Genomic DNA, 27,358 nt, shown 5'->3' with positions numbered 1-27,358 from the left:
GGGATATAGGCTAAATGCAGGCAAATGGGGCTAGTTTAGTCTGCGAAACTTGGTCGGCAGGGATGAGTTGGACCAAAGGGTCTATTTCCATGCTGTATGATTCTATGACCCTATTTACTAGCCCATTTTCATGAGAAATCAACCATAACCTGCTGTTACTTCATGATTTATTCCTCAAAGTGCATATTTAGAAATTGTCCCTGTGATAGGTCTATTAAGTTCCGACAATAATTTTATGGATTGTAGCAGACTAACAGGCCACTTGACCCAACTCATCGATGTTTATGTTCATGTTTCATACAATCTCCCCACTCCCATCCCATTTTGTCTGCATATCCTTTTATTCCTTTCTTCTTTGTGTACTCACCCAACCTCCTTTTAAAAGCGTCATGTTTGTTCAAGCATTTAATTTTACTTTCCCAATTTAGGAAGTCAAGGATAATGATGTTTAGATCATTTAAATCTCATCCTTGGAATACCCAAATTTTACTGTGGTCCCCTAACTCCAATTTCAGCAACAAGCTACATTTTGAGCAATGATAACAATTCCACAATATTTTTCTTGTTTAAATAATGATTTCAAATGTTGTTGGATTAAAGATGCCTTTATTAATGTAAAATTTACTCACAGTTGTAAATATGCTCACTGACCTACATTGTCCAGTAGATCATAGAATCCCTACAGTTTAGAAGCAGGCTGGTTGGCCCATTGAGTCCACACTGAATTTCTGAGCAGCATCTCATCCAGACCCACCCTCCCCCCACCCTATCCCTGTAACCCTTCATTTTCCCATTGCGAATCTACCTAGCCTGCACATCCTTAGACACTACAGGGAAATTTAGGGTGGCTAATCCACCTAATTTCCACATATTTGGACTCTGGGAAGGAACCTGAGCATCCGAAGGAATCCCATGCACACAATCGGAGAGTGGGGTGGAATTGAAACCAGGTCCCTTCTGTTGTGGGCTGCAGTGCTAACCACTGAGCCACTCCTCCACCCAGACAAAGTCAGACAATCTTCATCGATTACAGATGGTGTGGGGATTGAATGAGTTGGTGGTGAGAAAATGTTGGTGCTAAGAGAATAAGATGTGTATGGTTGGAGGACGTTCAAGACCCTAAGACATAGGAGCAGAGGCCGGGCATTCAGCCTATCATTGCTGCTCTCTCATTCAATGAGATCAGATCTGATCTGATAATCTTTCAATTTCACCTTCCTGATTTTTCTCCATAATCCTTGATTCCTTTATTGATTAGAAATCTGGCATACAAGCCTTGAATATACTTAATGACACAGCCTTGACAGCCCTCTGTGGTGAAGAATTCCATAGATTCACAACTCTTTGAGAGAAGAAATTCTTCCTCATCTCTTCCTTAAATGTACAACCCTTTATTCTGAGATTATGCCCTCTGGACCACAAGTGGAAACAGCCTCACCTCTTGTTCTTCTAAATTCCAGTGGGTACCGGCCAAACCTACTCAATCTCTCCTCATAAGACAGGCCCTCTATACTCAGGGTTAGCCTAGTGAACCTTTCCTGGACTGCCTCCAATGCCAACATATTTTTCATGAGGTAAGTGGCCCAAAACTGTTGACAGTATTCCAGCCAGAGTCATACTACTGCCTTGTCAAGTTTTAGGAAAAACTCCCTACTTTTTTATGCTTTCCCTTTGAACTAAAGGCCAATATACATTTGCCTTCGCTAATACCTGCTGAACCTTGGAATGTTAGTTTTTTTATGATTCATGTAAGGGGACACTCAAATCCCTTTGGTCAGTAGCTTTCTATTCTCCTCGCCAAAATGTATAACCTCACCGTTTTCCACATTCCAAGTTTTTTGCCCTCTTATTTTACCTGTATATATCCCCTTTCAGACTCTATCCTTGCTAACATGCTGCTTCCAACCATGTGTTCTTATCTTATTAAATTGCTAGATGCCTAGTAACTTATCAAATACCTTCTGAAAATCCAAAAATATTATATCCACTGCTACCCCTTAATCTATCCTGCTTGTTACTTCCCCAAAGAATTGTTGTAAATTTGTCAGGCATGATCTGTCCCTCGTGAAATCATGCTGGCTCTGTTTGACTATGTTACATATTTCTAAATGCTCTGCCGTTAAATTATTTATCATCAGCTCTAACATTTTACAAACAACAGACATATTTCACATACTGTTTTGTAAGCTTCTTCAGAGACAGCCACCAGGCCGCAGGTCTGATTTCATTTAGCCTTGTCCACCATACCAAGGCATAACAAAAATTGGGCCCTAGTCTGTCAAGGGTCCTCAAAGCCAATCCCAGAATCTCACTGCGTCTCCAGTCAGATATTGTTGCCGTTACCCTTTATGGAGTCAAATCTCATAGTTTGGAAACCTTGGATCTGAGGGAATTTTGAAGCATTGGGCAAGCAGAAGAGAGTGAAATGCCTGAGGCTGGTGAACAGATGGTCTCGATCTTAGTAGCAAAAGAAGTCCATAGACTCTTGGACAGCAAGAACTGTAGATGCTGGAATCAGAGAAGGGCCCCAACCCGAAACATCAACTTTCCTGCTCCTCTGATGCTGCCTGGCCTGCTGTGTTCATCCAACTCCATGCAGTGTTATCATAGACTCTTGGCATTTGTTGAAGGTGTTGGCCGAGAAAACAGGACAGAAGTTTAAGGAGAGGCCATTGCATTATTAAATATTTTCCAGTGTTTTTATCCATCTAATCTAATCTAATCCCACACTTCTCACTCACTTTCCTTTCAGATAACCTACATTTTCAAGCAACTAATTCTTAATTTTATTTTTTATGTTACAGATTCAGCAATAAATTACAGCAAAAAATTGCACAATCCCACCATTTTTTTCAAAGCTCCTTTTTAACTCTTTAAGAAAATTGCTATCGAAAGAAGACACACAAAAACAATTTGTAGATATACCATTGGAATTCTACATGCATGGTGTGGGAAATAAATTCATTTTGCTGTAACACGTAAAAATCTGAGATTGGGGATATCGCTACTATAGGCCATTGAGAGAGGGCTATCTGTGACAGTACTCCCCTCAGTCTGGGAGGGAGATATCTGTGGTTATACTCTATCCAGTTTTCGAGGGGGATATCCACAGCTGTGATCTATTCAGTTTAAGGTGTAGGTGTCGTGGGGGTCCATGTATAATATCTGTTAGACCCTGTGCTGTATCTGAAAGGGATTGTACTATTTAGTCATTCCTCCTGAAGCGATTGAATTGCAAGAGACTCTTTATGGACACACCCAATGGAAGTGGGTGAGTCATTAAAATGCGGTATATTCCTCTATTCTTCCTAATTTGGGCATTTGGAATAGGGTTTCATTGATCAATCTGTGAAGTTTGTTTTTGGTGAATTTGAGTAATACTGCCTAGCCCTCATAATGGTACTTTTTTTTCTGATGTTACAAAGCATGTTTGCTTTACCTTCCACCAGCAGCAAGTGCTTATTTTGTACGTGAGAAGCTAATTTTGCTGCCTTCAGTATCCATTCTGGTCATTCATTTGGTTTACTCAATGCTATGGATAAGATTTCAAGAGTGAGCAGATAAAATGGTACCCAATCTGTGGAGTGTAAAATAGACTGTATTGTTCAACATGTTACAGTAGCTATTTCAGATTGAGAAGTGCAGGATGTAATACACCCTTTGTTTTACTCAACAAAGAGCTGAAAATACAGAAAATCTAAAAAGTTCCATTCTCTGTATTGCTTGCACATCCTGATTGTCATGCACGTTGAAAAAAAAGTGCTATCGCATTTCAGCACTCAGCAAAACACAACTAGCTTTGTCTCCCTGGATAAAGGATATGGAACATTCCTGCTTTACCGCTCACACCAAAAAGCCTGCACTATCTTCTTTTTTCTTCATGTCATCCACGCTTTGCCATAACTGTTGTGGTCAATTTTGTGGAGCTTTCTCAGGCACAGGGATAGGGAAGGTTATTCCAGCCCATGATTGTAGATTGCAGTCAATAATACAAATTCTGAAGCCTTGACAAATAGTTTCAAAAACTGGGGCAACTTATATGCTAGCAGTGGAGTCAGTGCTACACAGTGGCTCAGTGTTTAGCACTGCTGCATCACAGTGCTAGGGACTCGGGTTCGATTCCAGCTTTGGGTGGCAGTTTGTGGAGAGTTTGTACATTCTCCTGGTGTCTGTGGGGGTTTCCTCCGGGTGCTCCAGTTTCCTCCCACAGTCCAAAGATGTGCAGGTTAGTTGTATCTGCCACACTAAATTGCCCGTTAGTGTCCAGGGATGTGCAAGCTAGGGGAATTAGCCATGAGAAATGCAGAGTTACAGGGGTAAGGTAGGGGGGAGTGCGTCTAGGTGTGGACTCACTGGTTGAATGGCCCGCTTCGACACTGTAGGGTTTCCATGACTCAATGAAGGTTGGTGTAGGTGGTTGCTATTTTCAAATGTGGGAAGAAAATCACTCCAGTCATTCGAATTAAATAAGTGTGTTGTGTTTTATTCAGTTAATCGATTTGATAAGGATATGTTTAACCACCATTGAAATTTCTTTTTAAAAAGGCCAAATTCATTGCCTTTGGCACAAAACATTTTTGGTGGTCTCTGCTGATGAATCCCCATGATCCACGAAGGCAGTGGCATGGCAAGTGGGTTGCTTTGTCCTGCAAGGTGTCAAGTTTCTTGAGTGCTGTTGGAGTTGTAACCATCGAGGCAAGTGGGAGTGTCTTATCACATTCCTGACTTCTGTCTTGTCAACAATGGACAGGCTTTGTGAAGTCGGGAAATGTGTTACTTGTTGCAGGCTACCTAACCTCTGACCTGCTCTTGTAACCGCTGCATTTATATGGAAAATGCAGTTCAGTTTCTAGTCAGTGGTAGCCCCCAAAATGATGATAGTGGGGAATTCAATGAATATCATTAGGCAATGGTTAGATCCTGTCTTGTTGGGAGATGGTCATTACCTGACATTTAGTGTGTGGGTTACTTGTTACTTGTCAGTCCAAGTGTGGATATTGTCCAGATCTCTCTTGCATTTGGATATGACTGCATCAGTATCTAAGGATACAGTGTGGAGCTGGAGGAATACAACAGGCCAGGCAGCATCTGGTTATCTCTGACTCCAGCGTCGGCTGTTCCTACTATTTCTCAGTATCTGAGGAGTTGTGAATGTTATTGAACTATTTACCGCACACGCCTCCATGTCTGACCTTATTATGAAGGGAAGCTTATTGATTAAGCAGCTGAAGTTGTTAGGGCCTAGGACCCTAGTACTTGTGGTGCAGTTATAGTGTCCCTATCTCTGACCCAGAAGATCCAGTTTCAAGTCCCACCTGCTCCAGAGGTGTGTTATAACATTTCTGATCAGATTGATTAGAAAATATCTACCCTTAGACCTGCAAAGATATCCTGGAGCTGAGATGACTTACCCTGCAACAATCACAACCAAGTTCTGTTGTGCTAGGCATGACCTCAGCAGCAGAGAGCTTGCCCCTGATTCTAATTTTGCCAGAGTTTCTCAATGCCACACTCAGTCACCACACCTAGCCAAATGCAACCTTGATGACAAGACCAGTACTCTGACTTCCCTGCTGGAATTCAGCTGTTTCCTCTGAGTTTGCACCAAGATTGTTGTGAAGTCAGCAGCTGAGTGGCCCTTGCAGAACTCAAATTGAGTGTCAGGAAGGGATTGTTGCTCAGCCAGTGTTGCTTCATAGCACCTGATGATGTCCTTCGCATTGATAACTGCACCCTCGTCCATAAACTAACTGGCTTCACATCTAAATAACCCCTAGCTCCAGTTCATCTGTACACTGCTACACAGATACACAACAGCAGTTTGGGACAAAATAGTTAGCAAGTTCCTGACTTCCAAAATATGTGGCTTTCCTCATAATTCCCTGGATTTCAAAACAGTTCTTTCTTACTTCAGCTCATAATTGTAAATAAAGCATAAATGTGTGATCTTTACAACTCTAACTTTCATTCTCTCGTGGGAATTTGTCCTGCTCTACCTGTCATTGGCATGTTTTAGAAGGTGTTGCAGGTTGGTAACAGTGTATTTAATCATTCCTTGACCATCAGGCCGTAAGGTGGGACTTAAATCTGGAGCACTTGTTTCAAAGGCTGGGACACTACCTACAAAATGTCTGTTGAACAGTGACAAATAGAAACATAAGACCCAACCTTAGGGGTAATTGCTGGTCTTCAAAGTTTAGTCTTGCCTCATGGGCAATAATTTGCACCCCTTCCCTCCCTGCCTCAACACCAAACAGGTTTGGGCATTTTAAACTTGCTGTGTAACATTGGTTTAAAACTTGTGTTAAAATAATAGACACAATGTGAGTGTGTTAAGGAATCAAAAACTAATAATTGCACAGTTTAACAGCATAAAGGGAGTTCACTTTGTATGCAGTGATTTTAATGCTTAATCTCTAAAAGCTTCAGCATTTAAAAGTGAATAGATTCCAATCCTCAGCTCTGATGTCTTGAACTTAAATGAGCACAATATTTTCTCATCCCAAATTTCTTCAATTTAAATAAATCATTTGTTGATACAGAACTTGAGTTTTGCAGAAAAGAGACAAACTGTGTTGAAGCTTTGCATCTTGCACTGATCAGGGTAATCTCAAGGATACCAGTATAAAGGAGAAGGATGATTTTACACTTTATGGGAAGAGAATGCTATTTGGTTAACAAGTGGACTGTGGTTGTTAGAGCTGTCAATGAGAAAGCACCATAGATAAATTTTAATAAATCTGTTGTATTTCTTGGGAAAAATGTACAGGCAGTGCACACCACAAATATTTAAAGGAACCTAAGCTGGACTGAGCCATATAAATACTGTAGCTACAAGAGCAGGTCAGAGACTAGGTATAACTCATCTTCTAATGCCTCAAAGCCTGCCCACCATCTACAAGGCACATGTCCTCAGTGTGATAGGAGACTCCCCACTTGCCTGATGGGTGTGGAACTCTTTTTTTCGGGTAGCTCAGGACAAAGTAGCTGCTTGATTGGCGTTCCATCCTCCAACTTTAGCGCTTACTTTATTCACCAAGGTACAGCGGCTGAAATGTGTACCACAGGCAAAATTTCATTGCAGCAATTCACCAAAGATCCTTCAACAGCAGCTTCCAACTCTGCAGCCTCTGCCATTAGAAGGTCAAGGGTAGCAGATTCATGGGAACATCATCACTTGCAAGTTCCCATCTGAGATGCTCACCATTCTGTCTTGAAAATATATCTCTCTTCTTTCAGTGTTGTGAGGCCAAAATCTTGGAACTCTGTTTCTAAAAGTACTTTCCCTATACCCCAAGGACTAGAGCAGTTCAAGAAGGCAGTTCTACACACATTCTCCAAGGCAGTTAGGGATGGAATAATTGCTGGCGTAGCTAGTGATGCGCATCCCATGAATGATTACAAATGAATCTATTTATAGTGATGCTGGGTTACAGGTTAAATGATAGCTTGTGACTTATGGAAGTTTATAAAAACCTTTATTTGCACCTGATAAAAGTTTCCAAATTGCAGCAGAGAGAGCTAGCCAATGGCACACACCCCTCTTGACTGAATAGGCAAGCATGAAATATGATGTACACTTGTACAAAAAAAGTTTTTATTTAAATTAGTCCTACTAAAATCAGTTTTCTGTAAAATTCTAGCAGTTGGCATAAATTTGCACAAATTTATTGGTGGAATATGCCGCCAAGGCATCTTGCTCGGATAAACTACTTGCCTCACCAGAGGCCTATGTAAGGTCCACTATTATTAGATGAAGTTTGTAGTTGAATATATTGCACATGGGGTTTTGTTTTTCATCTCGTTTTACTAGTCCTTATTGACTAGGTTCTGTGAATACTCATTACACCAACACACCAAACTGATCACTGTTTGCATCCCCCTCAAAGACTTCTAGATTTTATACTGTGACATGACATATCCATTCAAGAATGATTCTCTTGAGCTCAGCATTATCTTACAGTCATACATGTTGAGATTCGCTGAATCGAAAATATGAATTGCTAAAATATGTCTCACTAGAACTTAGACAGACATGCAAAGCCGAGCAGGACATAGATGTTAAGGATGGAAAATGAACAAAATCAGTGAAGTAGATTAGACTGGATTAGATTCCCTAGAGGATGGAAACAGGCCCTTCGACCCAATAAGTCCACACCGCCCCTGGGAGCATCCCATCTCACAATTTTCTTAATTCCTTCTTAGATTTTTAGTGACTTGCAGCTATTCATAGCGCTTGGTTTTACATTCTTACAATTAGAACATAGAACGGTACAGCAAAGTACAGGTTCTTCAGCCCACGATGTTGTGCCAACCTATTATCCTACTAAGATCAAACGACCCAGCATACCCTACATTTTACTATCTTCCATGTGCCTATTCAAGAGTCACTTAAACGTCCCTAATGTATCTGACTCCACTACCACCACCAGCAGCGTGTTCCACACCCACCACGCTCTGTGTGAAGAATCTACCTCTGACATCTCCCCTGTACCTTCATCCAATCACCTTAAAATTATGTCCCCTCATAATAGTTATTTCCGCCCTTGGAAAAAGTCTCTGACTATCCACTCTATCCATGCCTCTCACCATCTTGTAAACCTCTATCAAATCACCTCTCATCCTTCTTCGCTCCAATAAGAAAAGCCCTAGCTCCCTCAACCTTTCCTCATAAGACTTGCCCTCCAGTCGAGGCAGCATCCTGATAAATCTCCTCTGCATCCTGTCTACAGCTTCCACACCCTCCCTGCAATGAGGTGACCAGAATTGAACACAATATTTCAATTGTGGTCTAACCAGAGTTTAATAGTGCTGCAGCATAGCCTCGTGGCTCTTAAACTCAATTCCCCTGCCAATGAAAGCCAACACACCATACGATTTCTTAACAATCCAAGAATTCAGTAAGGCTTGTGAGGCATGACCTACCCCTCACAAAGTTATGCTGACTATTTTTAATCAAAGTATGCTTTTCCAAATAATCATAAGTACTGTCTCTCAGAATCCTCTCCAATAATTTGCCCACCACAGAAGTAAGACTAAATGTCTGTAATTCCCAGGGCTACCTTTATTCCCTTTCTTGAGTAATGGAATAACATTTGCCAGCCTCCAATCATCTTGTACTGTTCCAGTGGACAGTGAAGATGCAAAGATCATCGGCAAAGGAGCAGCAGTCTCCTCCCAATTCTGCACCCCCCCCCCCCCCCCACACCTTCCCTAGCTCTGCACCCTATAAGAAGATAGGCCAGGATTGAGTAGCAGTTTGGATATGAATGACCCAACAACCTGCTTCAAGCCCCACAGAAATGATGAGCAGTCCAAAGAGAACTGAGGTCTGATTGTGTACAACCCTTTATACACCTCCTCCTACTCCAGTGTGACTGTCTTGATTGTGAAGTGTGAAATTTTAACTGCCGTACATGTAAAGTAACACTTTTTAATCCTAAAATGAAAAATTGCATGTCAGAATCATTGAGCAGAGTTTTAGGTATAATCAGGTTTGAGTAAATACGACACACCTACTAAAGGAAGAAAATATCCATTTCCATGCGCTTTAACGGTTGTCACATGTGGAACCCATATTTATGTTTTCTTCTGAAAAATAAAAAAAAGTCATTATGTTAAAAGACCTGGAAGCAAGGACACCATTGATGTTACAGATTTTGCAAATCCTGTTATTGGGTCTGTTTCAGGCTGAACATTTGGAGCGTCCAGCTTGTTAGCTGAAACCACTTTTAGATTTGAGAATTGTGGTAACACTTGCGTACCGGGAATAACATTACAACTCGGTCACAATTTGTTCATTTTCCTTGAAGTGAAGATCTGTTCCTTGTTTCATTATTTCTTGCCTTGAAATATTCAGGATCAGGTTTTGCAGCTGTCAGCTGATAAAAAACATATGCGCAATTTGAAAAGAACTACAAAGGGAACTTTGTGCAGAAAGGGTTAAAGAAAAAAAATGCCAAAACTAATCCTAACCACATATTGTCTTTCTTAATTGTACTGTAGCCAACATTTATGTTGTCTGGGGACATTTTCACTGCTAACCCTGGTCAGATAAAATTAGCCTTTCAAGAATATGCTGACCCAGATTTAACCCTGCACTGGAATTCCACATGACACCCACAATACTGAGCTAGCACTGTGTAACAATCCCTGACAGAATACTGTTCGAAGTTGTGGAATGAGATCTAATGACGGTTTGTGGCTTTTACTGTAACTTGGAAACTTTTACTAATTGCAAATGAAACTTTTCATTTTTTAAATAAACTTCTGAAAACATAAGCTAGTATTTATCCCTTATCCCAACATCACCAAAAGCCTTATTTTTATTTATTGATGTGATGTGGGCATTGCTGGCTGGGCCAACATTTATTACCCATCTCAGAATGTGTAAGGCAGAGAGGGGATCTGCTGCTTTTGTCTTTCTAGGTGATAGAGATCGTGCTTTTGAAATTTGCTGTCCAAGGATGTTTGGTGAATTTCTGCACTGCACCCTTTGTAGATGATACACACTGCTGCTACCAAGGTGATGGATTCTTGTGGATGTGGTCCCAGTCAAGTGGACTGCTTTGTCCTGGGTGGTGTCAAGCTTCTTGAGTATTATTGGGGTGAGCCTTGAGGTGAGCTATTTTTGAAACATATAAAATAATCAGAGGGTTAGATAGGGTGGATAGGGAGAGCCTTTTTCCTAGGATGGTGATGGCGAGCACAAGGAGGCATAGCTTTAAATTGAGGGGTGAAAGATATAGGACAGATGTCAGAGGTAGTTTCTTTACTCAGAGGGTAGTAAGGGAATGGAACGCTTTGCCTGCAACGGTAGTAGATTCGCCAACTTTAGGTACATTTAAGTCGTCATTGGATAAGCATATGGACGTACATGGAATAGTGTAGGTTAGATGGGCTTGAGATCAGTATGACAGGTCGGCACAACATCAAGGGCCGAAGGGCCTGTACTGTGCTGTAATGTTCTAGGTTCTATGCACTTGCTGCTGAATTCATAGCCTCTGATCTGCTCTTGTAACTTCTTTATATTGGCTTGCCCAGTTTAGTTTCCAGGCAGTTGAGGTGATAATGAAAGGGTTTGGTGATGATCATGGTATTGAACTCTGTGGGGTGAGCGTTAGATTCTCCCTTATGGGAGATGGCCTTTGCTTGATACTTGTGCATCACGACTGTTGCTTGCCAATCCTCAACCCAAACGTGGGTAGTGTCCAGGGTTGCTTCATGTGGACAAGGATTCAATCAGTACGGGAGGAGTAGCAAATGGTGTTGAACGTTGTGCATTCATGAATGAATGTCCCTACACCTGACTGTGTGTTGCAGGGAAGGTAATTAAAGAAGCAACTGAAGATGGTTGGACCTGGGATTATACCCTGAGAAACACCTGCAGTGATGTCCTGGGCTGAGATGACAGAACTCCAACAAGTAAAATCATCTTTCTTTGTGATGGGTATGACTCCAACCAGAGTAGTGTTTCTGCCTGATTTCCCTTGACAGCATTGTTTAAAAAGGGTAGTAAAGATAATCCAGGAAGTTATAGGCCTGTGAGCTTTATATTGATGATAGTGAAATTATTGGAAAAAATTCTCGGGTACAAGATCTATTCACCTTCAGAAGCACAGGGATCAGTGCTGGGACGTCCGCTATTCATGGTCTACATAAATGATTTGGAGGAAAACGTGGCTGGTCTAATTAGTAAGTTTGCAGATGGTACAAAGATGCGTCGACTTGCAGACAGTGAGGAAGCTCACCTTCATTGGAAGGGGCATTGAGTATAAGGATGGACAAATTATACTGCAGCTTTCTAGAAATTTAGTTAGGCCACACTTGGAATATTGTGTGCAGTTTTGGTCGCCACACTACCAGAAGGACGTGGATGCTTCGGAGGAGGTGGTGGAAGCAGACAAAATAGCAGTGTTCAAGAAGCTCCTAGATTAACACATGAATGGGAAGGGGATAGAGGGATATGAATTCTGCAAATGAAGACAGCTTTAGTGTGGAAGGGCAAAATGTGGCCATGCAGGTTTGGAGGGCCGAAGGGCCTGTTCCTGTGTTGTATTGTTCTTTGTTCGTTGCAATTTTGCTCGAGTGCCTTGATGCTATACTTTGTGAAATGCGACCGTGATGTCAAGGGCAGTTACTGTCACCTCATTTCTGGAGCTCAGGCCTATTTTGTATATTTGAACCAAATTTAAATCGCCTATAATGAGGTCAGGGGCTGAGTAGCTCAGGTGAAACCCAACTGCATGTCAGTGAGTAGGTTATGCAAAGTGTGGGGACTGCAGGGAAGTCGAACAAACTTCCCATGGCACCGTGGTACAGGGAGCCATTCAAGTCGTAGAGGCATACAGCACAGAAACAGACCCTTTGGTCCACTCCTCTGCACAACCAGACCAATCTGACCTCGTCCGTTCACCAGCATTTGACCATACCCCTCTAAACCCTACTCATTCGTGTACCCGTCTTTTAAATGTTGTAATTGTACCAGCTTCCACACTTTCTCTGGCAGCTCATTCCATAAACATGCATCACCGTCTGAGTGAAAAGGTTATCCCTCAGTTCCTTTCCCCTCTCCCCTTAAACCTAAACCCTCTGGCTTTGGACTCACCACGCTAGGAAAATGACCTTGGCTATTCACCCTATCTACGCCCCTCAAGTCAGGGAGACAGTAGGAATCTGGTCGCACTAGTGAACAGTATAATTAGGAGGATAAATATTGTTCTGCTCAAACATGAGTATGAATCCCAAAGGCCATGTTGCCCTCCGAGTGCCGAAGTTAAGGACATCTCTTTGCAGATTTCACAAAAGTAGGTAGGAAGGCTAGTTGTGAAGGTGACGTATAAGTCTTCAGAGGGATCTAGAATGAGCAAAAGGAATTAGGAATGTTAAGAAGTGAGCAAAAACTTGGCAGAAGGAATGCAATATGGGAAAGTGTCATGCTATGCACTTTGTTAGCAGGAATAGAGGAGATGAATATTATTTATAAGGAGAAAGATTACAGAAAACTACAGACAGAGGGATTTAGGAGCCAACATATATGAATTACAAAAAGCTGTCATTCAAATTGAGTGGGTAATGGGGAAGGCCAGTGGAATGTTGGCCTTTATTTCAAAAGGAATGGAGTATAAAAATAAGGAAGTTTTGCTTAAACTGTACAAGACTGCAGAGATCTTATCTGAACTACTGTGAACAGTTGTGGGTCCCCTATCTAAGGAAAGATATGCTGGTGTTGTAGGCAGTTCAGAAAAGGTTCACTAGTCTGATACCAAGTATGGAGGGACGAAGTAGCTTGAGTCCATACTTGTTGGAACTTAGAAGAATAAGAGGCAACCTTATTGAAATTTACACAGTTCTTCAAAGGCTTGACAGGGTAGTTACAAATAGGTTATTTCCTGCTTTGGGAGAGTCTATGGCCAGACACCATAATCTCAACGGAAGGAGTCACCCATTGAAAGCAGGGATGAGGAAGAATTTCTTCTCTGAGGGTAGTGAATCTGCAAAAAATGTAGAACCTCTACAGTGTGGAAACAGGCCCTTTGGCCCAACAAGTCCACTCTGGTCCTCAGAGCATCCCCCTGTAATCTGAGAAAATGGGAACTGCAGATGCTGGAGAATCCAAGATAACAAAGTGTAGAGCTGGATGAACACAGCAGGCCAAGCAGCACCTCAGGAGCACAAAAGCTGATGTTTCAGGCCGAGACCCTTCATCAGAAAAGGGGGATGGGGAGAGGGTTCTGAAATAAATAGGGAAAGAGGGGGAGGTGGATCAAAGGTGGATAGAGGAAAAGCCAGGTGGAGAGGAGACAGACAAGTTAAAGGGGCAGGGTTGGAACCTGTAGAGGCGAGTATAGGTGGGGAGGTAGGGAGGGGATAGGTCAGTCCGGGGAGGGCGCACAGGTCAAGGGATGAGGTTAGGAGGTAGGGAATGGAGGTGTGGCTAGAGGTGTGAGGAGGGGATAAGTGAGAGGAAGAACAAGTTAGGGAGGCAGATGTGCACCTGCACATCTGTCAATGTGGTATACTGCATCCGCTGTACCTGCTGTGGCTACCTCTACATTCTGGAAACCAAGCGGAGACTTGGGGCCTGCTTTGCAGAACACCTATATTCGGTTCGCAATAAACAACTGCGCCTCCCAGTTGTGAACCATTTCAACTCCCCCTTGCATTTCTCGGATGACATGTCCATCCTGGGTCTCCTGCAGTGCCACAACGATGCCACCCGAAGGTTGCAGGAACAGCAACTCATATTCCGCTTGGGAACCCTGCAGCCCAATGGTATCAATGTGGACTTCACAAGCTTCAAAATCTCCCCTCCCTCCACTGCATCCCAAAACCAGCCCAGCTCGTCCCCGCCTGCCTAACCTGTTCTTCCTCTCACCTATCCCCTCCTCCCACCTCTAGCCGCACCTCCATTCCCTACCTTCTAACCTCATCCCACCCCCTTGACCAGTCCGTCCTCCCTGGACTGACCTATCCCCTCCCTACCTATACGCGCCTCTACAGGTTCCAACCCCACCCCTTTAACTTGTCTGTCTCCTCTCCACCTATCTTCTCCTCTATCCACCTTTGATCTGCCTCCCCCTCTCTCCCTATTTATTTCAGAATCCTCTCCCCATCCCCCTCTCTGATGAAGGGTCTAGGCCCGAAACGTCAGCTTTTGTGCTCCTAAGATGCTGCATTCATTCAGCTCCACACTTTGTTATCCCCCTGTAACCCACCTAGTCTACGCTACAGGCAATTTAGCATGGCCAATCCACCTAGCCTGCACATCTTTGGTCTGTGGGAGAAAACCAGAGCACCCGGAGGAAACCCACGCAGACACGGGGAGAATGTGCAAACTCTGCACAGACAGTTACCCAAGGCTGGAATCGAACCCGGGTCCCTACTGCTGTGAGGCTGCAGTAGTAACCACAGAGCCACCGTGCCGCTGTTGTCCCTCAGAGAGCTATTGTGGCAATGTTATTAAAGATATGAGACAGAATTTTAATAAGTAAGGGGTTCAGTGGTTATTTGGGAAAAAGCAGGTATGTAAAGTGATAGATTATCAGATTAGCCACAATCTCGTTCAGTGGGCCAAATGTCCTACTCCTGTTCCTCTGTCTTACGGTCTTGTTCCTTTACAAGAGAATTTAATAACACTGTTGATGACCTCTTCCGCCATCCTGCTGACAATGGAGAATAGACAGATGGACAGCAAGTAGTCGGGTTGGATTTGACCTGCATTTTTTTGTGCACAGACTGTATTCCACATTGTCAGCTAGATGCCAGAATTGCATCTGTACTGTAAGAGCTTGGCTTACAGGGACACAGGAATGTTTTTCAGACCCCAGAACATTTGCAGTACCCAGTGCCGTCAGTAGTGTTTGATATCACATGGGGTGAATTGAATTAGCTGAAGACTTTCTGATGATGCCCTAAGAAGAGGTCGAAACAGACCATCCACTTAGTGCTTCTGGCTGAAGATGGCTGGAAACACTTCAGCCTTAGATTTGGCATTGATATGTTGGTCTTCTCCCTCACTGAGGCTGGGATATTTGTGGAACCTCCACTTGCAAGGAAGCAACAACTTGTATTCATACACTTTCAATGCAATGATATATCGCAACGTTATCAAATAATGTTACCAAGGGGACAGTGCTGCAGTCTGGTTTCCTGAGCCCAGGGCTCGATAAGGCCCACTGGTGAAAGATGGTGCCTGAGAAGCAACGACTTCAGTGTTGGTTGCGTCTGCACTGACAGCAGTGAAGCACTAGTGGAATGGTTATGGACTCTCTTTGAGCTATTTCTTTCTTTAAAATTGTTCTTAAATTATTCAAAGTGGTGCCAGACTATGATGACATTGGAAGCTTTTCACTGTAAAATGCATGAGACAATAAAATCATTCAAAGTTTGGAATGAAATTACATGTGCTATTAGAAATAACAACAAAAATTGTTAAAAATGCAGGGGAGGTCAGGCAGCATCTTTGGACAGAGACACAGCATTATGGGATTATATACTCACTACTGAAGCATTTTGCTTGAGTTTGGAACTTTCCCAACTTGGCAGACCTTCCTTTGTTTAATGTGTCAGCTCGCTGTCATAATTTTGTTGCGTGAGGTGGGGAGCTTTAGATATGAAATGAAGCTGGGTGCATCTACAGTGGCAGGTGAGTACAGTGGTGGGCTGGTTAGAAGGCCCAGTTCCATTCTCTGGGACTCTTTCCCAGTTGTACAAAAAGCAGATAGTCCATTCATTTAAAGCCTCATCCGATTTTTATTTTATTTGATTTTGGTTTTATTGTCATATGTACCAAAATACAGTGTAAAGCTTTGTATATGAATGCTACAGGCAGATCACAGGAAGCAAAGGATGTACAGGTTAAAAAGACTTAGATGCATAAAGGTTACATTGCAGGTTAACAAAGTGTAGCGCTGGATGACCACAGCAGGCCAAGCAGCATCAGGGGAGCAGGAAGACTGACATTACGGGCCTAGACTGACTTTCTGAACAAGGGTCTGGGCCCAAAACGTCAGCCTTCCTGCTCCTCTGATGCTGCTTGGCCTGCTGTGTTCATTCAGCTCTATACCTTGTTATCCCAGATTCTCCAGCATCTGCAGTTCCTGCTATCTCTAAATTGTAGGTTGCATTATTTGAGGCTACAGTCCTTTCAACCATCTGATTACAGCCAGAAAGAAGCTGTTCCTGAACCTGCAGGTATGTGTGTTCAGGCTTCTGTAACTTCTGCCTGATGGAAGAGATTGTAGGAGATCATTACCAGGGTGCGATGGGTCTTTGATGATGATGGAGCCTTTCTGCAGCAGGGAGCTGTGAAAATGGAGTCCATGGGTGGAGGGTTGGCTTCTGTGATGTTCTGGGCTGTGCACACCACCGCCTGTAGTTTCTTACAGTCCTGGGCAGAGCCATTGCCGTACCAGGCCGTTATGCACCCGGGCAGTTTGCTTTCAATGGTGCACTTGCAGAAGTTGGAGAGGGACCTTATGGACATACCAAATTTCCTGAGCCTCACGAGAAAGAAGAGGCATTGTTGTGCCTTCTTGACTGTTTCATCTAAGTGGGAAGTCCAGGACGGGTCATTGGTTATCGTCACTGTGAGGAGCTGGATGCTCTTCACTCTCTCAACCTCCATTCCGTTGATGTTGATGGGGGTGTGTTCTCCTCTTTTCTTTCTGATGTCGATGATCAGTTCTTTTGTTTTGCCAACATTGAGAAACAGATTGTTTCCATTACATCATGTCACCAAGCCCTCCATCTCCCTTCTGTATTTTGACTCGTTGTTGTTAGATATCCGTTCCACTACGCTGGTGTTGTTAGCAAACTCATAGTTGGCATTTGTTCGGAATTTGGCAACACAGTCATAGGTGTACAGGGAATACAATAGGGGGCTGAGGACACATTCTTCGGTGGGGGAGGCGCTCCAGTGCTGAGTGTTATTATGGAGGAGGTGCAGTTACCTATCCTCACTGGTTGCGGTCTGTGGGCCAGAAAGCTGAGGATCCAGTTGTAGAGGGCGGAGCTGAGACCAAGGTCACAGAGTTTTGAGATTAGTATTGAGGGGACAATGGTGTTGAAGGCGAAGCTGTCGTCTACGAGCAGGAGTCTGATGTAGGTGTCTTTGTTGCCTTGATATCCCAGGGATGAGTGTAGGGCTAGGGGTATGGTATACTCTGTAGACTTGTTACATCAGTAGGCAAACTGCAGGGGATCAAGGCAGGTTGGGAGACTGGAGTTGATGTGGGCCATGATTATTAAAGTACTTAATGATTATTCAAGTCATGCCGATTGGGTGGTAGTCATTAAGGCACACTGCATGTGTTTTCTTGGGTACGGGGACGATAGTGGTCTTCTTGAAGCAGGTGGAGACTTTGGCCTGTAGGAGGGAGCAGTTGAAGATATTGGTGAATACCTCCGCCAGTCGGTCCACACAGGATCTGAGTGCTCACTCGGGAACACCGTCCGTGCCCAATGCTTTCCTCCGGTTGACTCCCAGGAAGACCGATCTGACTTCGGAAGCAGTGACGGAGGGAACAACTGTATCCGGGGCTGTCGGGGCAGGAGTCGGTGGTATTCTCCTAAATCGAGCATAGAAACCTCCCCACATATCCTCCATCCATCACATTATCCTGCCACCTAATCCCCATGGCCCCTTCCATGTACTAGTACTCCATGGGCAGAACTCAGGAGCCAAGTAGACATGGAGTTAAATAAACGTCTTAAATGACCCTAAGAATAGGACTTTCCCTCTCCACACTTAATAATTGAAAGAAGCCCATTTAAACCTTCTAAATCACAAATGGTTGATTTCTTATGAATCAAACAAACTTTTATTCATAAACAAAAACAGAATAGGCTGGAGAATCTCAGCAGGTCTGGCAGCATCTGTGGAGAGAAAGCAGAATTATTGTTTCACATCCAGTGACCCTTCTTCAGAACTCCAGAAACTTCTTTTCGTACCATTCATTTAATACTCCGTAAATTGTGAATCAACATCCTAAATTAGGAATTTGCTAAGATGATTGTAGGTCTTGAAACTTATCCATGGAAACAAAATAAGAACTTTGAGGGAAATGTCAACAAAAACTGGATGAATAGATGCTACAGCAGCTGGCCTCTCGATACAGACATTGTAGCAGAGGCTCTTTGTCTAACAATTACTGACAGCTGCAGTCTATTTTTTTCTTGCTACAGTTAATTTAAAGAGCAATATATTCAAACATTTACAGATCATGGCTGTTAAACAGGCCAAATTTGCCCTTATGGAGAATTTTCAAAGATCCGTGGGGTCTTCCCAACTCCACAAAAATCCGGTCCAAAGTTTCAAATTGACAATATTTAAGTACATTAATCTAAGACATTGACTCTGTTCCTGTTTCGCTGCCTGCCCTCCTTTGTGTTCCTAGTATTTTCCGTTCTAATTTCATATTTCTAAAATCTCTAGTATTTTGATTTGTCATAAAAAGATATTACAACTGGTGGGTTTTAAGAGGGGCTTAAAAGAGTGTAAAGCAGCAGAAATGGACGTTTGGAGAAATAATTCCACAGTTAAGGGGTTAGGCAGCTGAAATCTTTATCACCAGTTGTGGAGGGATTAAAATTGGTTATGAAAGAAAGGCCAGAACTGGAGAAATGTAGAAGGATTACAGGGCTGAAGGAAGTTACTGAGATGCCAAGAAGGATTTGAAGGCAGCAAATTGAGGCATTGTCAGACTGGAAAACTGATTTGGTCAGTAAGCACAGGATAATGGGTGAATGGGACTTGTTACAAAGTTAAAATACAGGCAACAGAATAGAATATTCTTTCAATCATTCATGGGGTGTGAGTGTCATTGTTGGACTAGCACTTACCGCTCAGACAGTTGCCCTTGAGAAGGTGGTGCTAAGTTGGTGTCTTGAACCATCTGGTAGCCCCACAGTGTTGTTAGCAAGTGGGTTCCAACACTTCAGCCAGTGACACTGAAGGAATGGAGAGTGAGCAGCTTGAACAGGAACTTGGAGGCTAGTTTTCGATGAACTCAAATATACAGAGTTTACAGTTCAGCAGGCTAGCTAGCAGAATATTGGAATAGATAAGTCTGAAACTAAAGATCACTGGTGAGAGGCTTCTTTGAAGTCTGTAGGGGATGTGAGCCTTGCTGGCTCGGTCAGCATTTTTTAAAAATCATTCATTTGCGGGATGTGGGAGTTGCAGGTTAAGCATTTATTGCCCATCCTTAATTTAAAAGTCAACAACTTTGCTGTGGGTTTGGAGTCACATGTAGGCCAGACCAGGTGAGGACAGCAGTTTCCTTCCCTAAAGGACATTACTCAACCAGATGGGTTTTTCTGACAATCAGGTACTGTTTCATGGTTGTTGCTAGACTCTTAATTTCATTTAATTTTTAAGTCCCTGGAACCTTAACTGGGTCTCTGTATTAACAATTCAGTGATAGTACCACCAGGCCTATTTCGTGGCCTTGTGTTGCAGCAGCAGCTGAACTGATGCAGGAACAGAAACAGAGGTTAGTAGGGAGGTGAAAGTCAGTGCTTTAGGTTATTGTGATAATGTGGAGTCTGAATGTCAGCTTAAAGTCAATATAACACCAAGGTTGCGAACAGTCTGGCTCAGCCTCAGACAGTGGCTTGGGATAGGAATGCATTAAGTGGCTAAGAAATGGAATTTGTGCTTGAGATCAAAAACAATGGCTTCTGTCTTCTCAGTGTTTAATTGGCAGAAGTCTTTACCATTCATCCGTATGAGAGCTAGTCTTCATATCTGCTGAGCTGGATAAAAGCCCAGTTTCAGAGTTAACTGAAGCTTCTGCAATGTACCTGAAATATACAGCAGTACTTCACAGAAACTATGCTAAATATTTTGATTTGAGGTTGGGATAGATGCCAAAGTTTGTTTAACAGAAAATCAAAATCAGCCTCCAAAGCTATTGGAGTCTGCAAGCATACCACCAACATGTTAGGGAGGATGCCTACCAGGTAGGGCTGCTTTACGGGTGTCAATAACTCTGTGTAGGTAAGCTAACACAGTGCCATGTGTTAACAAGTTGATGATCTGTAAATGGACTGAGGTATGACTGTACCTTGCCATCACCCAGTCTTACTCTGTCTGTTGCTCAATACACTGATCATGTAATGTCACATATATTTCACATATATATACCCTCAGGTATTTCAGAACTTCTCTAAGTGAGAATTGAACACCAATAAAACATTCAACTGTTCATGGCCAAGTGTGGTTCTGTCTCAGCCAATATCTCTCTTCCTTCCCTGCACACATTTATCCTAACGTGCAAGTATTCAGTGACATGCAAATGTATGTACATACCCATATGCGTACATGTACACAGGTACGCTCTGGTATACTCACACTGTTAGGGACAGCAAACCCTTCAGCCTGTTTCACGATTTTCACGATCCACCCAACTCTGTAGATATGCCTGTGATAATGGGAACTGCAGATGCTGGAGAATCCAAGATAACAAAGTGTGGAGCTCCATGAACACAGCAGGCCAAGCAGCATCTCAGGAGCACAAAAGCTGACGTTTCAGACCTAGACCCTTCATCAGAGAGGGGGATGGGGAGAGGGAACTGGAACAAATAGGGAGAGAGGGGGAGGTGTACCGAAGATGGAGAGAAAAGAAGATAGGTAGAGAGGAGAGTATAGGTGAGGAGGTAGGGAGGGGATAGGTCAGTCCAGGGAAGATGGACAGGTCAAGGAGGTGGGATGAGGTGGTAGGTAGGAAATGGAGGTGCGGCTTGGGGTGGGAGGAAGGGATGGGTGAGAGGAAGAACAGGTTAGGGAGGCAGAGACAGGCTGGGCTGGTTTAGGGATGCAGTGGGGGGAGGGGAGATTTTGAAGCTTGTGAAGTCCACGTTGATACCATTGGGCTGCAGGGTTCCCAAGCGGAATATGAGTTGCTGTTCTTGCAGCCTTCGGGTGGCATCATTGTGGCCCGAAACGTCAGCTTTTGTGCTCCTGAGATGCTGCTTGGCCTGCTATGTTCATCCAGTTCCACACTTCGTTATCTGTAGATATGCCTGCCTTCACCTAATATCGCTCAAAAACTTGGGCTAAAAAAGAATTGATCTCAAGTTAAAGTTAACTGAAGTCAACTGACTTAGCATTAATTGCTGTTTGCAGAAGAAACTTTCAAACATCTTGCACTCTTTTTGAGAAGCTCCTAACTTCACTCCTGACTCTAGTCTCTAACTTTTACATTCTGCCCCCTAGTCTTAGACTCCCCAACCAGCAGAAATTGATTTTCAATGTCTACACTATCTGTTCACTTAATGTGTTCCCCTTGATTTGCTATTTGTTTCCTTGGGACGTCTGGCATACTGTCCTCTTCTTCTGATGTAAATACTAACATAGAGTTATTATTCGACATTTCTGTCATTTCCTTCTAGTCACTTACAATGTTACTGTTATCAAAGAGCCCACATTGCTCCTAAACAACCTCTTTTGTTTTCCTAATTTGCATAGATTTTGATATTACTTGCAAGATTCTTTGATATTCCGTTCTGCAAACTCACACAGACTGTTTGTCACCTTTTTTATGCTCTTTGTATCTCTCCACAGTACCATATGTCTGTGCAGGTTTTTTGGATTTTGTATGTTTTTAGTTTTATGTTGCCCTTTATCTCTTCTATTACTCATGGCTTTTGTTGGCAAGTAAGACTCTTGGCTTTTGTGGAATCAAGGGTTATGGGGATGAGGCAGGAACAGGATACTGATTGTGGATGATCAGCCATGATCATAATGAATGGTGGTGCTGGCTCGAAGGGCCGAATGGCCTACTTCAGCACCTATTGTCTATTGGCTCTTAAGAATGTAGACTGGTTTTGCAGATTTGTCTGATTTACTGTGAATTGACTGGCATCAATGTCAGTCTTACCTAAATCTGGAATCTTGGTAGCTTTCCCTTTCCCTTTCAAGCACAATGCTGAGTATAATTACATTATGATTCCTATTAGATGCGTCTACATATACCATCAGTTTGTTAATTAAATATGGGGCTTTACTCATTGCTAAACCAAATAATCTGGTCTTCCTCTTTTATTGGTTGCAAGTCATACTGTTGCAGAAAACTGTCTAGAACACATTCAAGCGATTTCAAGATAACAAAGTGTGGCTGGATGAACACAGCAGGCCAAGCAGCATCTTAGGAGCACAAAAGCTGGTGTTTTGGGCCTAGACCCTTCATCAGAAATGGGGGATGAGGAGAGGGTTCTGAAATAAATAGGGAGAGAGGGGGAGGCAGACTGAAGGTGGATACCACAAGAGAGTTGCAGTGGGAGAGAGAACCCCTGAGGTTGATCCGGAGGGTGGAGGGTAACTTCTTCAGGTTAGGCATCCCTGGAAGAGGCTTCACAGTGAGGTTAAAATTGTGATCAGAGATAATGGGAACTGATTCTCCAGCATCTGCAGTTCCCATTATCTCTGATCATACTCAAGAGATTTCCTTTGTTTCTAACATTTGCTGGTCATTTTATCCCAAGCTGTATGAAAGTTAAAATTCCCTGTCAACATCACTGCTTTTCCTAGATATGTGCCTAGCCTCTGACTTTATGCATTCTGTCACTTCATTAATACTAGCACAGGTCTGTACACAATTTCCACTATATCATTTATTATTTCTTAATTCGAGCCATAATGTTGCCTCTGCCTACTTAGTTGTCTTCAAGTTATGTGCAATGTGTTAGGTATATATATTTTGAATATGATTTGTTGCAAATTTAGTTTTAATACTCTTGTTTAGTATGACACTTGGCTTTTTCTGTGTATCTGTCTTGTAAGTATTTCAATGACCACAATTAGAATTAAAATTGAAATCCCTACACTGTGGAAACAGGCCCTTCGGTCCAATAAGTCCACACCGAGCCTCAGCACATTCCACCCAGACCCATCCCCTATAACCCACCTAATCTACACCTTCCTGCGCACTACGGGCAATTTAGCATGGCTAGTCCACCTAACCTGCACATCTTTGGACTGTGGGAGGAAACCGGAGCACCTGGGGCAAACCCACACAGAAACTGGGAGAATGTGCAAACTCCGCGCAGACAGTCAGCCGAGGCTGAAATCGAACCCGGGTCCCTGGTGCTGGGAGGCTGCAGAGCTAACCACTGAGCTACCGTGCTGCTAGTGAAAACCGTTTTTGAGGCCTGTCTTTGCAATTAATGGGATTTTGTGAACGTCAGTAGGTTTTTGCAACTAAACAAGATGAACAAGTTCTAATTTATTAAATCATAAAAATTTTTTTTTAAAGCTTGAAGGAAGCACCTATTGCTTAGAGTGAGAGATTCTTTTTAGGTAGAAACATTGAATATAGGAGCAGGAATTGGCTCTTCGACCCATGGGGCCTACTCCACCATTCTATATGATCATGTTCCTGCTTTCTCCCTGTACTGAGTTCTGAAACATTAACTCTGTTTTTTTTCCTTCACAGATGCTGCCAGACCTGCTGAGCTTTTCCAGCAACTTTGTTTTCGTTCCTGATTGACAGCATCCTCAGTTCTTTCGGTTTTTATGGAAATAGACCCCTTGGTTCAACTCGTCCATGCTGACCAGATATCCTAAATTCATCTAGTCCCATTTTCCAGCATTTGGCCCATATCCCTCTAAACCCTCCCTATTCATGTCCCCTTCCAGATGCCTTTTAAATGTTGTAATTGTACCAGCCTCCACCACCTCGCCCGACAGCTCATTCCATACACGCACCACCCTTTGCGCGAAAAAGTTGCCCCATAGGTCCCTTTTAAGTCTTTCCCCTCTCACCTTAAACCTAAGCACCTCTAGATTTGGAGTTCCATACCCTGGGGAAAAGACCTTGGCTCTTCACCCTGTCCTTGCCCCTTGACCTAAATGGTCAGCCTCACATTTTTCTTTAATTTTACTTTGAGTTTTAAGTGTTCCTGTGAAGTCTTTTGATAAAGATGGTTGAATGCCCATAAATGCAGTGCCCCTGAAAAGGAGTAATAGAGTGAAACTAGATTGCCTAAGAGTGAAAATTTAGTTTCAGACCAGAGGTGTTGGGATAAGACCCTGAAGAGTTTACCTAAAGCTGAGTATATTTAGGATAGGGTGTATGTAAAGCTTTGATAACTAGTTATCCACAGTTCCAAGTTAAAATCACGAGAAGCTTCTTGTCCACACAGGGATAGAGAGAACGCTTACCACCCACAGACACGCATACATCCATACTTTCACTCAGTTACTCTCACTGGCTAGAGATCAGGATTGGTTACTTTCCCTTTCTTTCTACTCCAGTGGCACTAAAATTAATTATAGAATCCCAACTGCAAACCGACAGAATATTGTGTATGCTAAGAAACGAAACTGGAAATCCCAGTGCTCAAATGGGTGCGCTGTTTACCTGCTAACTCATTTTTACAGCACATATTTTTAAACCAAACAGCTCACATTTTAGCTACCAGATGACATATCTCTATTTTGTTGAGATGCCAATCGCTACATTCAGCAGTTTTTGAATGGCCTTGGGATGTTTCTCTACATTGAAGACACTATATAAAGGCAGGTTATTGTTTTATCGTGTTCTGTGGGGTTTAGGCAATGCAGGTTTTAAAAAGGGTTGTACTCAACGGAATAATGCATTTGTTAAAAGCCACAAAAAAAATTCATAACTGAAAAGATTATGTTGAGCATAGATAAAAATAATGGCATAATCAAAACTTGATAACATCAGTTCAATTTTGTGAACGAAAACTTGAGTTTGACCTCACTAACTAAAAGGTCTCCACTGTACATTAAACTTTCCCAATATATGGGCTGGAATACAGAAGGCTGCATCTTTGAAACCTGTAAGCTTCTGTTCATGTGGGTGTGTTGGCTTTAAAAGCCCTGGTAACAAGGATCTGTGGGTGGCATGTCTTGGGTTATCCAGAGTCCATAGCGTGAGTGGATATCTCTCTGCATTATGTACCTTGCTGGACTGCGGGTTTGCACTGACGCCGAATTAAATATTTCACTTGTTTGAAGTCTGGGAAATGTGTTGTTTGGTTTCACTTGACTGCAGAAAGAATGCTTAAAGCAAAAGTGAAAGAATGCAGTGAGAAAAATCTTTCACAGTAGATTAAAAGGAACAGTTTGTGTGATGATCAGTAGAGGAGATGGCACAAAGGTACTGAGACTGCTTTAACACCAATATTTTTGTTTTGTTTGGTACATTGTGTATGAAAGTACATCATGCAAGCAATTGCTGTCGATGTACAATGATGGTTCTGTGGTTTGGTTGGCTGGTTTGCGATGCAGAATGTCACCAACATTGTGAGTTCAATTACTGCTCCAGCTGAGGTTACCATGAAAGACTGTCCTTCCAACCTCTCCCTTGTCTGAGGCACAGTGATCCTCTGGTTAAACTACCACCAATTATCTTTATGTAATGAGAGGGCAGCCCCATGGTCTGGTCAGACTAAGACGACTTTACCTTACCTTTACAATTATGGTTGTTAAGTGGGAAAATGCAACACAGTCTGCACCAGTGACATCCCAAGTACTGCAATGGCATGATTTAAGAGTTACAGAAAAAGAAAAATATGCTGAAAGAGGCAGATGGGTAGTAGGAGGTTTTTATGGAACCTGAAGACCCACAAGGTCTGCTTAGGCTAAATTAGGAATAGTTGTAAACTCATGATCCTGGCCTAGTAAGGAGATGTAGTAATACAGAGACATAATAATATGTTAATAATAATAATAATCGGGCTGTATGATAACATAGAGACTTTGAGGCACAGTTGCTCCCACTCCCCTTCCTGACTAAAACGTTGAGAAGGAGTGGGTGGGTAGCCTACAGAGGTTCCCAATGGCTACCCTGCACTGTTGTTACCTGAGAGGAGTGTTAATTACCTTTAAAATGGGGTTTATGCTTTCTCCCCACAACTTTCATGGTAGGAAGCCACCCTTAAGAGGTGGTCAATTGCACAATCATTCCAACAGCATCAATGGAAGGGGTCGCCACTGCTGAGACATCATCCAAGAAGCCCAAATAAATGCAAGGCTTCATTGGGCCTCTACTGTTTGTAATTTTTATTAATGACTTGGACGAGGGAATTGAAGGATGGGTCAGCAAGTTTGCAGACGACTCAAAGGTCGGAGGTGTCGTTGACAGTGTAGAGGGCTGTTGTAGGCTGCAGCGGGACATTGACAGGATGCAGAGATGGGCTGAGAGGTGGCAGATGGAGTTCAACCTGGATAAATGCGAGGTGATGCATTTTGGAAGGTTGAATTTGAAAGCTGAGTACAGGATTAAGGATAGGATTCTTGGCAGCGTGGAGGAACAGAGGGATCTTGGTGTGCAGATACATAGATCCCTTAAAATGGCCACCCAAGTGGACAGGGTTGTTAAGAAAGCATATGGTGTTTTGGCTTTCATTAACAGGGGGATTGAGTTTAAGAGTCGTGAGATCTTGTTGCAGCTCTATAAAACTTTGGTTAGACCGCACTTGGAATACTGCGTCCAGTTCTGGGCGCCCTATTATAGGAAAGATGTGGATGCTTTGGAGAGGGTTCAGAGGAGGTTTACCAGGATGCTGCCTGGACTGGAGGGCTTATCTTATGAAGAGAGGTTGACTGAGCTCGGTCTCTTTTCATTGGAGAAAAGGAGGAGGAGAGGGGACCTAATTGAGGTATACAAGATAATGAGAGGCATAGATAGAGTTGATAGCCAGAGTCTATTTCCCAGGGCAGAAATGGCTAGCACGAGGGGTCATAGTTTTAAGCTGGTTGGTGGAAAGTATCGAGGGGATGTCAGAGGCAGGTTCTTTACGCAGAGAGTTGTGAGAGCATGGAATGCGTTGCCAGCAGCAGTTGTGGAAGCAAGGTCATTGGGGTCATTTAAGAGACTGCTGG

At 43.0% G+C, this 27,358-nt stretch overlaps 1 protein-coding gene across 1 annotated transcript in view; it reads left to right on the top strand.

Annotated features, from left to right (window-relative positions):
* eefsec (eukaryotic elongation factor, selenocysteine-tRNA-specific) overlaps window positions 1–27,358 on the top strand; it is a 406,572-nt gene that overhangs the window by 205,128 nt on the left and 174,086 nt on the right. The window lies entirely within an intron of this gene.

The sequence above is a fragment of the Stegostoma tigrinum genome, chromosome 11 (genome assembly GCF_030684315.1).
Source record: "Stegostoma tigrinum isolate sSteTig4 chromosome 11, sSteTig4.hap1, whole genome shotgun sequence".
NCBI lineage: Eukaryota > Metazoa > Chordata > Chondrichthyes > Orectolobiformes > Stegostomatidae > Stegostoma > Stegostoma tigrinum.
Note: the sequence above shows the minus strand (reverse complement) of the source record. Positions and strands in the feature narration are given on the sequence as shown.